Genomic DNA, 15701 nt, shown 5'->3' on the forward strand with positions numbered 1-15701 from the left:
AGGTGAATATCACCAAATCTTCTCGTTATAAGAGCCACCAGGTAGCCTCATGGATTTATTTTTCCAGAACGAAGAACAACAGACTGTGAGTCCTGCACCAGATCTTAGCAAGGTTTTATCATTTAAATACTTGAGTGATCTTGGACAAGTCATTTGATTTATTTCAGTTCAACTCAATCAATGAGAGGGTGAGGCCCCTGTTGGTGTTGCTTACCATTTCTTTCCCCACAAAAGATAAGCAAAGCACCTGTTACATATTGAAGGATAATCAGTGTTTGCTGAACAAATGGAACACTTATCATGGATCAGTTTATTAGATGCAAAGTATATAGCCTATACAGCTTTGGACAACAGTATTTAAAAATTTGCCTAGTTCCTAATTAGAGAAATAAGCCTTTGTTCTAAGAGTGGTTTATAGATTTCTTTCCAGCTTTAAATATTGTAACTGATATTTTACTGTCCCTAAATATATTTCCTTAAGGACAATGATTAATAACAAGTTGCAAATATACCATGATGAACAAAGAATAGGAACCACTCACCCACCAGCTTTAAAATATTGATCTGATAGGAGATAAAAATAAGAAAGAATTGAAGAAAGGCTGTGTGATGGTTAATCTCAAAGTAGGTAGAAACAATAGGAAGCATCTTGGAGCGTGATGTTCATGTATTTAAGTAACAGGCTTTGTGCCCATGACAACCAGTTAATTTGGTATATAGAGAAATACAGTGTTAGTGGACAGAAGAGAGTTTAAGAAAAGGTTGAAATATCGATTTTTACTTGATTTTTCTCTAAACTTCACCTCCTCCTATGTACATAGCTATATGGATCAATCTACTAAATGTGCAATAGTCTACATTCAGAAACCAGACCATTCTAAAGGACACTTTATTCTGTTTTTTGTTTGTTTGTTTTTTTTTTTTGTTGTTTTTTTTTTGAGAGAGATCTTTTTGCTATAGGGTATGTGCTCTTGCTGGAGTAACAGAGTGAGACAAAGAGACAGAAAGCAAGAAATCACTCCTTGGGGGAATGGCCACGCTCTAATTCCTTCTTCTCCATTCTCTCTAGATTTGGGGCATGCACAGACACATACCCAGTGTGAATCCAGGACTCAAACCACATTCAACTTTGTGGGAGTCCAGCAACATGACCATTATGTCATTTGCTGGTTCTGAGGGACACATTTTGATGTACAGTTTCTCAGTCTTTCATAATTCTTCTCATATACTCATATCAGGTTCTATTAGGAGAAAGATAACCAAGATAATTTTTGATAATTTTAAAACAATAGGTAGGACATTTCCTAGACACATGGAGGAGGAAGGTGCAGTCCTATCAGCCCATCCAGCCCAACAGTCAGCTGTGCTCTGTCTGCCCTTCTAGAATACCCATGAACAGATTTCCTAGAGATCCCTAGGACTTTCCGTCCCATCAAGCTACTGACAAACTCAAATTCCCAGACTGATTTCTCAAATGGCTCCATAAACAACAGAATTCCTGAATTCCATATTTACGAAACACAAGGAGGAAATCTGAGGTCTACATAATGAGACCAGAATACATGACAGATGACATGGATAAGTAGGTGATACACTGTACAAGGTATAAAACCAGGAACAAGGTAGAGCAACCAGGAACAAACCAACCAGCCATGTGAGGAAAGATAATAGCTTGGTATCAACAAGTAAGCAAAACTAAGTCTCATAAAGGGACATACTTCGAGATAGCTCTTTGCACTCTACAGACCTTCAGATGAGTAACTGGACTCAATACAATATAGACACAATTTAAAGGAGAACTGATGATCTTCACTAAGCAGGAAAAAAATGCAGGGGGAATAAATCTTTCCTCAAAATGTCACGGGTAGGAAAAAGAAAGCTTCACAAGGCCTTAGGAAATTACAGGGATTTCACAAATAGGGTGTGATTAGAAATAGAGCAACCTCTAGGTAGTTCAGAAAAATGAAGGTGCTAATGGGAAACACACCATCAAGTACAGCAAACAGATTTAGAAGGGCACTGCTACAAATGTAAATAAAAGTTACCTACCTCACTTAGTCTGGAACATTAATATAGAATACAAACTGAATTCGTTTTTCTCCTCAAAATGAAACAGCCATTCTTATCAGTAAAAGGTATGTGAGAGGCAAGTAAAAAGACTAAAAACAAGGCATAGCAGGTAAATATGAATACTCAGTTGTGTGTTTGGGCTTGCATTGCTTTCCTCTCCATGCTTTCGTACTAAGCTGGACTTTGAGTTCTCACTGACACTTCATCCATCTACCTACCTACCTACCTACCTACTCACCCATCCATTCATCCACCCACACTTCTATCTGTCCATGTGATGGTAGAGAATATTTGTTAATTCCACTGATTTTGTCTAAGAAATTTCCAATCATAACAGTTTTTCCAACCTAGTATGCTGCCTAGGATAGAGGTGTGGTATAGGGGTATGGTTGCCTTACTTGATTTTAAGAACATTGGGTGAATATAACATCTAAATTCTATTTTGGTTTAACCATCCATTTTGTCCCTCAGTCAGGAAGTCTCTGAAGTGAGAAAAGATGATAGCTATCAGACATTCTCCTAATAAGTTCCTTCCTCTGCTGTATAAACTTAATGGCCATAGTCACTATATTTGTTAACTATTGCTATATAACAAATTATCCCATAATTAAAATAGCAAACATGTTTTCTTCTCACAGTTTCTGAATGTCAGGAATTCAGCAATAGCTTGGCTATAGTGACAGTTAAGTTGTGCGGCCAGGGCTGCAGACATCTGGAAGCTTGACTGAGGCTGGAGGACATACTCCTAAGCTCACTTATGTGGCTACTGGCTGACTTCAGAAGATCTGCTCCTAAGCTTACTCACATAATTGCAGTTAAGTCTTCATTTCCAGCAATATGGGCTGCTTCAAAGGCCAACTGAGTTCTCTCACAACATGGTAGCTGGGTTTCCTCTCTTCAGAGTACCTCCTGACATGAAAAATGACTTCACCTAGAGAGAGTATAGGTATGTCCATGTCTTGATCTCCAGAACATATAAATGTGAATTTATGTGGAGAAAGGACCTTTATAGATATAATCAAGACCTTGAGATCGTTCTGGATTAGGATAGCCCCAAATCCAATGACAAGGATCCAAATAAGAGAAAAGAAGAGGAAAAGGCACAGAGAAACACTGGAAAGATGCCATGTGAAGATGGGAACAAAGATTTGAATTATGTTGCTACAAGCCAAGAAACTCTTGGCTTGCTACCAGTAGCTGTTGGAGGCAAGCATGAATTTTCTTCTAATGCCTTCGGAAGGAGAGTAGGCACTGCCGACATCTTGATTTTGGATCTCTGGACTCCAGAACTTGAAATAATAAATTTCTACTGTGTTAAGCCATCAAGTTGTAGCAATTTGTTAAGTCAGCCCTAGAAAACTAATATAGAGTTATTAAAGAGATAGAGAACGAGAAGGTGTCCATGATGGAAAACACAATCTCTGCATGACCTAATCTCAGTAATTCCCATTACTCTGACAGATTCTGTTGACCAAAAAAAAGATCCATTAAGTTCAAGCCATGTTCAAGGCAAGGTGAACTAAGAATCTACCTCTCAGGGGAGAAATAAAGAAGAATTTGTGAATATATCTTTAAAATTGATGAAGTTGCCATGTAAATCTCTGGAAAATGATTTTTGAATTGTCCCTTCTTTCTGAGGAGAAGACACTAGAATGAAGCAGGTGCAAATGTCCGAGTTTTGAGGACAGTAGAGGATATTTGTGAATTCTTGTCTGTGTCTTCCATATTTTCTGAATCACCAGCCTCTGTTTATATATTATAGTTGACCCTGGAATAACATGGGTTTGAATTTAAAGTTCTACTTATGTGTTATTTTTTCCAATGTATTTATTGGAAAATATACTGCTATATATCTATGTGTGTGTGTATAGCTGACTTTTTTCCTAAGAATTATTTTATTTAACTTTATTTACTTATTAATTAATTTATTTAAATTTTGACCAGAGAGAGACAAAGTGAGTGAGAGAGAGAAAGAGATGGAAAGTGAGAAAACAAGCCACCAGGTCCGAGACTCGAACTGCAGTTGGCCAATGTGGGAATCCAGCGTCTTTAACCACCATGCCACCTGCTGGCCCCACAAAATATATATTTATATTATGATTTTCAAAAGCAATTTATCTAGCTTATCTTGTAAGAACATAGCATATAACATATAAAATATGTATTCATTAAGTGTCTTCATTATCAGTATGGCTTCTGGGTAATAGAAGACTATTATTAGTTAAGTTTGGGGGGAGTCGATAATTATACGTAGGGGCCAGCAGGTGGCACAGTGGTTTAGGTGCTGGATTCCCACATGGCTGACCATGGTTTGCATCCCAGATCTGGCAGCTTGTTCTCTGATCTCTCTGAGGTGAGTAGAGAACCCTACAGAAATTTTTAAAAATAATAATTAAAAAGTTATACATCAATTTTTGACCTTGCAGGGGGAGAGAAGAAGGAGGCAGGGGCAACCCTAGTCCCCTTGTTCATAGTCACCTACATCTTTTTTTTTTAGATTTTTGCTATAGGGCATGTGTGCTTGCAAGAGAGAGACAAGATGAGAAAAGTGAGAAATCAGTCTTTAGAGGGGATAGCCATGCTACAGTTCTTTCTCCTCTACTTTCCTCTCAGGATTTTTGACACATACATATGTGCTTGGTGTGATTTTCAAGCCACTGAGTCCAGAACTCAAACCACAGAGTCTGCCATGTAGGATCCAGTGCCTTAACTGCCACACCACCTGCTGGCCCAGTCACTTGCACTCCAATGGGCTATGGTCATAAACTTTACTGGTAAACTCTCGGAACCATCATTAATTTGTATGGAACACATCTTAAATTATTATGAACAAAAAGTACCATATTAAATACAAATTATTCCAAAAGTATGTTCATTTCACTGAATAGTTGATTAAATTCTCATAATGCTTCTGTAAGAGGATTAATATGGTCACAGAAACCAGAGAAGCAATACATTTTATCAGAAAAATTACTATACTGTGCATTGAGATACTCAAGCTTAGTCTTTGCTATGCCCCTTACCACATGACCCTCAGAAAAATTCAGTAATTTTTCTGGGCTTTAGTTTTCCTACCCATAAAAATTATGAGGTCAGATTAGGTGATCATTAAAATTGCTGTCACCTCCAGCAACAGCAGCACTGCCTATACTAATTCTAAAATAGACACATCAGAACTTATGTATTATAGAATATCTCTAGCAAAAAGGAATAATTGGGAAAATCCTAGGCTATCCTTACTTTACACACTGAGTAAAGGGCTTTTTTTTTTTTTTTTTTTTTTTTAATTCTCATAGCCCTCACTACTATGTGAGATTCTTTTTATGTGAATATGTTCATTATCAACCTCTCTCTGCTAGAACTTAAATCTAAGGGGACAGAAGCCGTGGTTGTCTTCTTCACTTTAGTTGTCTGTATCCTGAAAGAGCACTGTAGCTCATTGTAAGCACTCCATAAACATGGGTTCAATAAGTAAAGGAAATGTGCTAAGTATTTTACAACAAGTAAAATAGCTTACAGTTTCAAAAAGTGGTTCTGCAGGTATTCTTTAACAGACTCTCCTGGGGTAGATCCTACTACCCTGGATAATCATGTATGAAGAAATTCAGGCTCAAAGGTTAAAGGTGTTTGTCAAACAAATACAATATCCTGGATTCAGGACTTCTCAGATCTCCCACCTTGACGTTTAGTGTTCTTGACATTGAATCAATCTTTTAATCTACAGTGCAGAGCTTGGTTTCATCAATATTTTCAACTGGAAATATCTCTAATCAAGACACATAAAGTGCTCTAATATTTAATCTTTGGAATTAGTGATTAATTGCAAGGATAATTAAGACATTTATAAATCGTTCTGTTTTGCCTATTTTTAATCAAATCGTACATGTTAGTAATAGCTCAAAGAACATAACCAGGGAGGAGAACATTCATTTAACTCAGCATTTGCTACTTGTTTCAAACAAGGTATTCTGTAATCTCTATGCATTAACTACTGAGGTTCTTAGGTTAACCTTTCCTGTTTGCTTGTACCTGACCTCAATACATCCTAACTTACTCAAAGCCATTCTGTTGATTTTAATTTATGAGAACTCCTTCAAATATTCATCTTTTAAATCCTGAAAATGATTATTCCTGCACAACAGTGGCTCTCTTTTTAATCTCAGCTGATAACTCTGATTAAACACATCCAAAGGCTGATTACCCCCACTGCAGTTAATGCCAGTGTCGCTGCTAACTACTTATTTCACAACAGGAATTGCCTTCGAGAGCCCATTTACATTATTATCTAGAATTGATTTACACTGTTATTTCCTATTGATCACATAGGGAAAAGAAGGTATAGACAATTTCCTCTCAAGTCTGCCTATCATGGCCAATAATGCAACCAAAGACCAGTCATTTAGTGTACACTCTGCCAGTAGTACAATCATATAAACACTAGTTGCTTCTAAAACACAGATTTTTTTAAAAGAGGTTTTTACCTTAGGGCATGTGAGCTCACCAGAGAAAGAAAGGGAGGAAGAGACAGTGAGAGGGAAAGTGAGAAATTACTCCCCCCCACCCCCCGCTCCCAGGGGGATGGCCATACCACAATCCCTTCTCTTCCATTCTCCTCCTGGGATCTCGAGCATGCATGCACATGTACCCAGCATGCGTTTCAAACCATCAAGTCAAAGACCTGAACCATAGTCAGCCATGTGGGTGTCCAGTGATATAATTGCTATGCCATCTACAGTACCAAAATGCAGATTTTTATTTGTTTGTTTGTTTGTTTGTTTGTTTTGGAGAGGTTTTTTTGCTATAGGACATGTGCGCTCGCCAGACAGAGAGATAGAAAGCAAGAAATCACCCCCCAGAGGGGATAGCCATGCCGCCATCCCTTCTCCTCCATTCTCCTCTTGGGATCTTGGGAATGCACGCACATGCACCCGGCGTGAGTTCAAGCCACCGGGTCTGGGACTCGAACCGCAGTCGACTATGTGGGAGTCCAGCGACATAGCCATTATGCTAACTGCTGGTCCCCAAATGCAGATATTTTTAAAAGACATTACTTAGTATTAGAACTGCTTAGTTAGTTCATCGCAAAACTATTTGAGAATGAAATGTTCATTATCACAATGAGTCAGAAAAAGAGAAGATGAAAGAAAACAATCCTGTAGAAAATATATGTGCCATGTAGATTCATTGAGCAAATTTTATCCCCTGTACTTTATTATACTTAAACTTGGATAAGGAGCATCTTTAGTGATTGGTTAACAGAGATACTGAAAGAAGCAGCATTACTAGTACTGTAGATTTCTGGAATCATTTAGTCCTACCTTGAATGTCTTCTTGGTTGGTTTCTTGCAGTAATGGTTATGACAATGGAGAGGAGGAGATAAAGACAATGCTCTCATTCATTCTTCTAGTAAATATGTAGGAAGAACCAACTCCTCTATGGTACTTATCAGACACTCTGGATACCAGGTGCAAATGAAATCAATATGACTTCTTCCCTCCTTAAAATGTTACTGTGTTGGAACCAGCAGTTGGTGTAATGGCTATGTCACTGGACTCCCATGTAGTCAACCATGGTTTGAGTCTCGGACCTGGTGGCCTAAACTCACACGAGGAGCATTTGCATGTGTGCCCAAGATCCCAAGAGGAAAACAGAGGAGAAAGGATTGCTGTGTGGTCATCCCCCCTGGGGGAATGATTTATTGCTTTCTGTTTCTCTGTCTTTCTCTGTCTTTCTGGCGAATGCACACACCCTATAGCAAAAACCACTCCAAAAATAAATAATTTTTTTTAAATGCTACTGTATTTGAAAAGACAGGTAATAGACAAGTAAACACACACCATGACTAACTAAAAATTCTACAAATCTGTCAGATTCTTTAAAGCCATAATCTGTGGGCCAAAAGGATGTCTGTTTTGTGACGCCAAGACAAGGTGTAGGGCAGAGTATGAAAATACAAGCGTGCCAGACAGAATTCCACCATCCCCTAGGCAAGAGTCCTCAGACTAGAACATGCATTAGAGTCCTTGGAGAAGAGTGTCTGACTCAGTAGGTCTGGGGCAGGACATGAGAATTTGCATCTTGAATAAATTCCAAGGTGATGGTGCTGTTGCTGCTGACCAGACCACATTCTGAGAACCACAGCTCTGGATTTTATAAGATTTCTACACTTCTTACTTCTGCATTCACCATGAGGATCACTAAGGAAGTAAGATGTAAAAATCTGCTTAATATATATGAAAGGGGTTGTAATTATGAAGACATAAATTCAAAGAGAAATTAAATCCCTAAAGTACTTAAAGAAAATAAGCCAATCAGGGTTGATTTTAGGAGGAAATATCCCATCTTCCTCTTTGGAAGGATGATTTTATGATCTTCAAAAGTCATTTTTCTCTTTATGTTATATAAGCCATTTAATTATGGAAGGGGCTCATGAGGCCCTCAGGTCTCTGTCAAAGACCCATAGCGTCATACTCTCAACAGCAGGACCACTCCACTGCTTGCACAATCAGACACCTGCTGGGAGAGCCCACAATGGCCAAAATCAGGTCACCCTTGGTGAGTATCCTACCCACAAAATCAAATTTCCTCAGGACTGCAGGCTCCCTTTCAGCACATTAGCTACCACTGGGGGATGCTGGAATAAACTCTCCTTTCAGAGACCTAACTTCCTAGCTCCAACTCTCTTGAAAACAAACAAACAAACAAACAAACAATTTTTCCCCGGCATTGTTTTTAAAAGGTCAGAGGGTACATGTGTGTGCTAGAGAAAGAGAGAAACAGAGAGAACAAACTGCCCAATGGGGCCTGGTCACATTGTAATTCTATTTCCTCCTTTCTGTCAGGATTTTGGGCAAGCATGTACACATGTCTATCATGCTTGTTTTTTGCTTTTAGAGAGATTTGTGCTACAGGGCATGTGCACTTGCTGGAGAGACAAAGATAGATAGAAAGCAAGAAGTTACCACCTGTGGGGGCGGTGGAGAGATGGCCATGCCACAGTTCCTTCTCCTCCATTCTCCTCTTGAGATTTTAGCCATTCACATACACACACCCAGAGTGAGTTTCAAGCCACAGGGTCCAGGATTCGAGCTTGGGTCAGTCATGTGGGAGTCCAATGACATAATCACCACACCATCTACTACTGGCCCTGCTCATTATGTTTTTCAAGTCTCCAGTGCTGGGATTCAAACTCTAACTGGTCATGTGGGATCTGGCTCCCTGCACACAACACTAATTACTGTGCCACAGTGCCAGCCCTTGCCATTGTTTTCAAGGTTGCCTTAATATTTGAAAAACTTGAAAGGTTTCAAATCATCCTCCCAAGGTAGTATTCTCTTGAAGCAACAGAAGCAAGGAGTATCCCACAAAAATAGATGACAGGGATTTTAGTCAGACTTTTATCAACCGTAGTTAAAATCACATACATTTAATAAAATTCAGTTAATAAGTACCCTCTATGATTCTCCCTTTGCTCTTTTCTAAAAAAGTAAAGACTGTTATGGACCAGTGTTGGCCAACCTTTTCAATGAAGAGCCAGATAATACATCTTTCAGCTTTGTGGCCATGTGATCCCTGTAGCAACCACTTGATTCTATTATATGAAAGCAGCCTCAGAGAATGTGTAAATGTATGGACATGGCCGTGTTCTAATAACACTTTACTACATAAACAAAGAGCAGGCCTCACTGACACCTGTGACAGACTCTTCCCCTATCTCAGGGAGCCACAGCCATGGACATGCCTGTAATGTGGGTTTAGTTTGTTACTAGGATCAACAGATTCAGCCTCTCTATACCTGAATTTCTCTTTGTGTTGGGAGAAAATATCATTACTTGTCATGCCACTTTCTTACAGAGATTTCAAAAGGACTGATGAGCTAGTGTTTCAAAGTGCTATATTTCTTGATGAAGGGTTCAAGAGAAGTACTAATTATTATCAACAGTGCCTTTTAAGCTACTATCATCTGATTATTATTGCACCTGGGAATAGAATAAGGATTTTGATTCATTCCACTCATTCAAACATATTATGCTATGGTCTCTAACCCAAGAGTTTTCCTTCAAATGATTAGCGAAAAACTGTGAGTTGGGTGCTAATATTACTACTCTTTGATGCCTTCCAACGATTAAATAGAAGGAATAAGGGGAAAAGATTCCACTATTTTATATGCACAGATTTAATATTTTTACCACTTATCTTTGATGATTATTCAGCCTTCATGCTTAAAAGTGGAACATTCTAAAGAAACAGAATAGACTTGTGAGCTATGTTAAAAATCATCAAATAAAGTTTATATGCTTCTTTACCTTTTTCCTCTTTAGGAGAAGCTCCATTAAGAATCAATTTCTCATCAGGTAGTGTGGTAGTTAAGGCCCTGGACACTCCCACATGGCGAACCACGGTTCGAGTCCCCCTTGCTTTCTCACTTTCCCTCTCTCTCCCTCTCTCTCCTTCTCCCTCTCCTTCTCTCTCTCTCTCTCTCTCTCTCTCTCTCTCTGTGTGTTTGTGTGTGTGGTCAAATTAAAATAAATGAATATGAATAAAATTAAATAAATCTTTAAAAAAATCAGTTTCTCATACAGAAGTTTTTGGAATTAGATATGTGCTAAAATATGATTTTAAAAACACAATGGATAATTGACACTGAGTTCATCATTTCTTAGGAACATTAGAATAGTTCTTCTTTTACATCCTACCCACCATCAATTATCCACCAGTCTGCCACTTTTAACAATTAATTAATTTGATAGGTATTTCTTCAGTGGCCACTATACAACAAGGGACTCTAGAAAGCTAGAAAGTTTGCATAAAAAACAACAAAATATAGCACATTATAAATAACCTAAGCCTGTTAACATGCAGCTTTCTGGAGTTGGAAGAAAAAAGAAGGCACTTTTAGCTGAGGTGATAAGAGAAGACTTACTTCATGACAGAAGTGATATTTGAGCTGAGTCTGAAAGACAAGTGGAAAAGAGGAAAAAGAGACAGTTGTCTAGATAGTCTCAAATGCAGACCCCATATGTACACATACTGCTGCGAGCAATCACATCCTACAAAGGATTAGACTACAACAGTAAATCATGGAAAGCCAAAGATAATCAGGGTAACAAGTCTGTGTTTACAGAAACATCCACTGGAGAACCTCCTTCCCCACCCCAGGGCATATGGACTAACGAGAGAGAGAGAGAGAGACAGAGAAAGAGGGAAGGAAAATGAGACATCATCCCCCAGGGCAATGGCCATGCTACAATCCCTTCTCCTCCTGGGATTTTGGGCACACATACACGTGTACCCAACATGATTTTCAAGTCACCAGGTCTGGGACTTGAACCATGGTCAGTCATATGGGAGTCCATTGCCTTAATCATCATACTACCTGCTGCCCTACTGGAAGATTTTGAGAGGACTATAGTTAGTTTTTATTCTTTCATTCAACAAATACCTTTTGAACATCTATTATGTGCCAGATATATATATTTTTAAGTTTATTTATCTTTCTATCAGCGAGAGAGAGAGAGAGCCAATGGGATCTTGATGCCACAGTCCACCCCCCACCTTATGCAGCTCCAGATCATGGGGATGTGCATGCCTGGAATGCTCAGAAAGGTCTCATGATGTGAACCCAGAACATTCTCATGTGGGTCAGCCTCACAGAGCATCATTTATCACTGTGGTGCCACAGTCTGGCGCCTGTCAGGCATTTTCACATGCCTTATGGATACAGCAATAAATAAAACATTGCGGGCCGGCCCCCATAGAAGAGTGGTTATGGGAGTCTGATCCCACATGGCAAATTTTGGTTCAAATTCTTATCCTGGAGCCTTGGAAAACATGGTGGGCACATGTGTATGCATGCCCAAAATCCTAATGAGGAGGAGAAAGAGAGGAGAAAGGATTGCAGTGTGGCCATGCCCAACTATGGTGTTCTTTCTCCCTCTTTCCTTCTCTTTCTCTTCAGAAGTGTACATATCCTATGGTTTAAAAAAAAAATGTGTGGGGCCAGCAGGCAGTGTGGTGGTTAAGGTACTGGACCCCCACACGGATGATCTGATTCAAGTTCCAGACCTAGAGGCTTGAAAATCATGCTGAGCGCATGTGCATGTGTGTCCAAAATCCCAAAAGGAGAATGAAGGAGAAGAGACTGCAGTGGGCCATTTCCCCTGATGGTGGGGGAGGGGTGATGATTTCTCACTTTATCTCTCAGTCTCTCCCCAAGGAGGACATGCACACTACAGTAAAACACGTAACATTTTTTTTTTTAAGTTTCTGCTTTTATTTGGGTAGTGGGAGAAACAGATAATAAAACAAAAGAAAGAAATAGCTGAGATTTCAAGGTTAGATGCTACAGAGAAGTAATTATTAATAAAGTAGGAAAATAGGTGGGTAGTGACACCTAAGGTTACAAATTTGAATGAGGCTCTGAAATAGGTAATGAGCAAGCCATGTTGGTATATGGAACAGAATTCTGGGTGGAGGGAACACCAATGCAGAGTCAAAGCCCGTGTGAGTCAGGGAGAGTATGGAAGGAGACGATATCTCAGAGATGAAAGCTCAGATCTTGCAGAGCCTTGTAAACAATTACAAAAACTCTGGGTTTATGTATGTTAATCTACAAGACTGGGCAGAATGGGTGACAGGAGGAAAATATTACAAGTGGAATCAATAGTCAAGTTGCTTTTTAGGTGAAAAAGTCCTGAAATAATCCATTTATTTGGTCCCTCATTCATTCACATAAATTCAACACTTCCAGGAGTCTCTGGGCTACTTATTGGCACTAGATCTGTGACTGAGATAGACAACTCTTACTTGCATGAACCTGATCATCTAGTAGAATAATGTCCACAAGCTTCTGAAATCAATAGAAATCCAAGTTTATTATGAATCTAAAAGAAGATCCCCAAAAGATCCAATTATGTGAACAGTTCTTTGTCCACTTTCTAAGCCATTACCTTAGTAATAGCCTTCAATGAAATATGGTCCAATATTCTTTCTACTCTTCAGATTTCTTTTGAGAAGAATGATCGGATAATCTTATGTTAAAAAAAATCACTAAAAAATCTAAGCAGTGAAGAATAAACTACATTAGAGATTATCATCCCACATATCTTGATGAGTTACAAAACACAGACAAGTATAATTAATTCAAACACAACTATTTATGAAAAGATTAATTGAGTGATCATAGAAGAAGCAAAGACCAGTCCAAAATTACCAAGTTTCTCTGTAACCAAGACAACAGCATTTTCCAAACAAATTGCTGATGCATGAAGATATTATCACTGTGGCTGGATGGCCAGCTTTAGTGCCCCTATGATGATAAAACTGCTGTCTCAGAGGACAGATAGAAACTAGTCTCTGTTGTCAAACTGTCATGGAATTATTAAATATGGAGTCGGAAAAATGACCCAAACAGTATGTAATGAGCTCCCTTTTCATTCTCTCACTACAAAAGCGCATCTGTGAATTGTTAATGACTCTGAAATGGATGATCCAAATTGATAAAAAAGGAAAATATTTCTCAGGGCTAGGGCACAGAAAATGAACACACACACAGAATGTTTGTAAAATATCATTTAAAATATAAGGGCTTGGAGGAGTACTGTGAAATTGGATGAAGTGGCCCACAAATATAAATTATTAGCATGCATTTTCATATTGCTTTTCTTGCTTGCTTTTATGCTTTTACTATAACTAATTAATCTTTTTAAGTATATAGAAAAACTAAAACCTGTTCACAAATATTCCATGTTTGTGACTTTTATGAGGTAGCACAGCCATGCCAGTGTGGTCACTTCTATTCCATCGGAAATTTTGTCTGTTTGTTTGTTTTTTAACTAAACATGCCCTTGGGCTGTAGGCAATGACTTGAGTATATGTCAGGCTCGTGGTATCTCAGCTCCATAAATTCCATACCAAGTTCTGTGGACTAGTTTTCCATGTCTAAAGTCCTTGTTTCCCAAAGATCCACTTGTCCCAAGATGCCTAGGAAAGCCATACTTTAGCTCAGAGCTATGACTAAATCATGGGAACTCCTCAAGCACAAGCATTAGTTTACTGATTTTTTTGTACCTTACTGTCTGGTACTGTGCAAGTCTTCGATCACCTTGAAATAAGATGAAATACATTCAAAGAAAACTGAATAACTTATACAGTAGAATGTAAAACAAGAATAATATCAAACATTTTTTTAAAAGCAACCTATACAATAGAGCCACCATTGAATGTGTGCATATTTAGTGATTACAGATTATTTGTCTTCAGAAAGGTAAGAGTTAGAGAACTGTTGATATGTGTTTTAATACACAAGAAAAAAAACAAGTAGTGAAATCAATAGAAGACTAAGCTTAACACTTGGTATAAAGACAGACACAAGTCTGAAAACAGTCAATACACTTGTTCTTAGGGTAGTATAGTTTAGCTTTATCACAAAGCATGGAGTGAGAAAGAAAACAGAACTGGCATTTGCAAACACTGACTGATAGAGTTCTGGAGAGGAAAATCACCTTCAATACTCAGAGTTCTAAGAATCAGAGTGGAACTGCTCTCAACACCTTGTACATAGAGGGCTTTATTTAGCATAAATATATATTCCAGGCAGGAGTGAGAGGCCATTTAGCACATGGTATGACTCTTTTATACAAAGTAAAAACCCTGATAATAAAAAAAATATGAAGTCTTTAAAGAAAATATTAAACAGCATGTTTAATATTGATATACTTTCACTAGCAATCCACTGTGAGCAATATAGAATGCAGTATTATGTTTATGAAGAAGGTAATATTTAATATATTACTATTTATTATAAACCCTTAGATTTAGACATAGTTTAAAGTAACCTTTAAAATATAATATACCATCTCTCCATTCACACAGATACATGCAAAATTTGTTCTTAAACAGCCTTTCGATGCATAACCTATATAGTAATCCACAGATTGTCACAGTAATTTTAGTCACATTTTCTTCACAGAGGAGACAAAAATTAAAACCAACTTTGCTTTAACATAAAATGTATTCACCAAACTAGTCAGTATCATAAGCTGGTAAATTGGTGTCTCTATTTCTGGGTTGATGCATACCTTAATGGTATGATGAAACCCTCTACCTCCAACCCCAGGCCCTAAAAATTCTGTGACCAAAAGTCTGCAGCTTTAATCAGATTCCCTCCTATTATTTTTATCTCACAGTACCTCACCCAATTGGCTAACCAACTAAGCAACAAGGTCAACAAAATGCAATATCTCTCTCCATTCAAATATAATGGAAATTTTCACCATTCCACATTCAAAGAACAAATACACTCTCACACTGACAACCACATTCCATTGACTTTTCCAAAAGCAAAGTGTGACAGATGCCTTGGCTGTAATTGCCAATCAGCCTTTACATGGCAGCTGAAAACACAATACATCACTTTGATCTCCCTTGCTCTAAACACATCTACAATCAAGAGACTTGAACGAGGAATAAGAAATTGGCATCATTTCTAGAAGCTGTCATTCAGTGGCACTTAAATACTATAATGTGTATTTTGTTCATATTTTTATTTCCTTGTTTCAAAGACACTCTGTGGAAGACCTGAACAAAAATCAAATAAAGTTAAACATCATATATATATATATATGTGTGT

At 38.1% G+C, this 15701-nt stretch overlaps 1 protein-coding gene across 1 annotated transcript in view; it reads right to left on the reverse strand.

The window, feature by feature from the left end:
- LOC102484555 (mono-ADP ribosylhydrolase 2) overlaps positions 1-15701 on the reverse strand; it is a 1480331-nt gene that overhangs the window by 688094 nt on the left and 776536 nt on the right. The gene's annotated exons all lie outside the window — the stretch shown is intronic.

This window comes from Tupaia chinensis, unplaced genomic scaffold, assembly GCF_000334495.1.
Source record: "Tupaia chinensis unplaced genomic scaffold, TupChi_1.0 Scaffold000101_1, whole genome shotgun sequence".
Lineage (NCBI taxonomy): Eukaryota > Metazoa > Chordata > Mammalia > Scandentia > Tupaiidae > Tupaia > Tupaia belangeri.